We start from the raw sequence: 2738 nt of genomic DNA on the forward strand, positions 1-2738 counted from the left end.
TTTTTCTGGTCCAGTGTGGAATGGTATTGTGGAAAAATGGACTTTCCTGTGTCTCTACATCCCAGTGGATGACTCTCAAGTCTTAGGGTTGCTCTTCCACCAGATTTTGGGCACATTTTGGCCTCTTTCATCTCCCATGATTCTGTTGCTCCCCAGGCATAGCCTTATCTTGAAGTATCAGGAAGGTGACACTTCTCAGTTCTGCTCTGATAGCCACCTCAGGGCCCAGGCAATCTTCAATGATTGCATTCACTCTGCCGTGCCTTTGGAAAGAAAATGAACCTTATCTGAGTAAGTCTCTCTGGGTTTCATTGTTGTATTAGATTTTGCACACCAAAGTATTTCTATGATAGACTGTAGCCTCATTTCCACCCAAAAGAAAGCAATTTCCAGGTAGAAAACATCAGGCCCACTTGCCCTGTTTTATCACCATCTTTCGTTCTCTCAGCACATTTACAGTTCTATCACCTAGCTAGAGTATTCCATCAAACATTGTCAGTATAGATAGTATTTGTTCATAATTACAGGACATACCATCTGTTGTGCACGTCCAACTCTGGTATGCTGTGTTATGTTTCTGTACATGTGTGGGTTATATGTATATCTCTAAATTTGTGTATCTATTTGTACGTCTGTAAATGTTTCATATGGTGCATATACCTGTATATATGCTTTGCATGTCTATAAAAATTTTGTATATATTTTTATGTTTGTCATTTGTATGCACGTGTTATATTTATACTATGTGTGTCTCTCTACATATATGTTATGTATTTGTGTCTTACTGGCATGTGCAAAAGCATAAACACAGCTTCACTAGCTTGGGATTCATATAATGTCTTTATCTAAGGCCAAATAAAATACTGATTTTTAATTTTCATAAGTGGGACATGGTTATGCAAGAAACTAGCATTAGGAGGAGCAGGGTGAAGGGTATACAAGAACTCTTCTAAGGGCTAGCAAAATAGCTCAGCAGACTAAGTGCCTGCTTCGGCAAATGCAGGGACCAGGGTTCTATCCCTGGTACCGCATGCCGTGTCAGCCCCACCCCTGGATGCACTGAGCAGGCGACTGAGTCTGGGCCTGGTAGTGCATGCCTGTAATTCCAGCACTAGTGAGACTGAAAACAGGAGGACCACTATGAGTCTGAGCTGCATAGTGAAAACCTGTAAAAAAGAAATAAAAATAAAAAAAGATATGAAGAACTCTTCTGTAAATGTAAAATGATTTAAAAATTGATGGGTGAGGGTTGGGGATATAGCTCAACAGCACAGCTGGCAATCTCAAAGTCCTGAGTTTGATTCCCAGTACCAAAAAAAGAGAGTAGAGTACTTAAAAATAGATTAATGGTTTAAAATGTGATTATATGTTATTAATACATATGGAATATCATACAGCCATAAGAAGAATGAAATTCTGTCATTTGCAGCAACATCTTTGGAATTGGAAGACATTCTCTTAAGCGAAAAAATCCAACAGGAAAATAAATACTACACCTTCTCAATTACATGTGAAAGCTAATATGTGATTTCAAAGTAGAGAACATAATAGTAGTTACCAAACCTGGGGAGAGTGTAGGGAAAAGAGGGAATAGACAGAAGATGGTTAACTGGTAAAGGGGTAGACTTGGACCACAGGGACAATTTCTTTTTTCTATTTTTTTCCTTTTTTTCTGGAACTGGGGATTGAATTCAGGCCCTTGTGCTTGCCAGGCAAGCAGTTATTCTACTAAGCTATCTCCCCAGCCCCGCACAGGGACAATTTCTAATGCTATATAACACAGTCAGATAATTATTATTGACAACAGTTAATTGACTATGTCAAAATAACTAGTAGAATGGATTTTGGACGTCTACAATACAAAGAAATAATATCTATCTGAGTTCTTTCCTTTTGCTGTGGCAGCTGCAGCCTTGAGTATACTCAAGCTTCAGAAAAGGTTGGCCTCCAGCGTCCTCCACTGTGGCAAAAAGAAAGTCTGGTTGGACCCCGATAAGACCAATGAAATTGCCAATGCCAATTTCTGTCAACAGAACCGGAAGTTGATCAAGGAAGGGCTAATCATCCACAAGCCTGTGACCATCCATTCTCGGACGCGACGCTGGAAGAACACGTTGTCTAACCGGAAGGGCAGGCACATGGGCATGGAGAAGTACAAGGGTACAGCCAAAGCACGGATGCAGGAAAAGGTGACCTGGAGGCTCAGAATGTGGATCCTGCGCGCTCTGTGCAGGCTGCTCCAGAGATACTGGGAATCTAAGAAGATCGACTAGCACGTGTACCACAGCCTGTACTTGAAGGTGAAGGGGAATGTGTTCAAGAACAAGCGGATCCTCATGGAGCACATCAAGCTGAAAGCGGACGAGGCCTGCAAAAAACTTCTGGCTGACCAGGCCGAGGCTCGCAGGTTGAAGACCAAGGAAGCGGGCAAGCGCCGTGAGGAGCGCCTGCAAGCCAAGAAGGAAGAGATCACCAAGTCCCTGTCCAAGGAAGAGGAAACGAAGAAGTAGTGTCCTGTGTGTACAAAGAGTGGATAGGTCCCAAATAAAAGAGCTCTTGTCCATTCAGAAAGAGAGAGAGAGAGAGAGAGAGAGAGAGAGAGAGAGAGAATATATCAGATGATAGGTGTGCCAATTACGCTGATCCAATCATTGCACATCATATGCATGTATTGAAATGTCAGTGTACTCCATGTGTTCAATTAGTATGTGTCAATTAAAGATAAAAAATGTGTTATA

The 2738-nt window shown here is 41.6% G+C and overlaps 1 pseudogene; it reads left to right on the top strand.

Moving 5' to 3' along the window:
• Positions 1-2510, top strand: part of LOC101581698 — a 4758-nt pseudogene extending 2248 nt beyond the window's left edge.
• The last annotated feature ends 228 nt before the right edge of the window (positions 2511-2738 follow it).

Source organism: Octodon degus, unplaced genomic scaffold (genome assembly GCF_000260255.1).
Source record: "Octodon degus isolate 3935 unplaced genomic scaffold, OctDeg1.0 scaffold00094, whole genome shotgun sequence".
NCBI lineage: Eukaryota > Metazoa > Chordata > Mammalia > Rodentia > Octodontidae > Octodon > Octodon degus.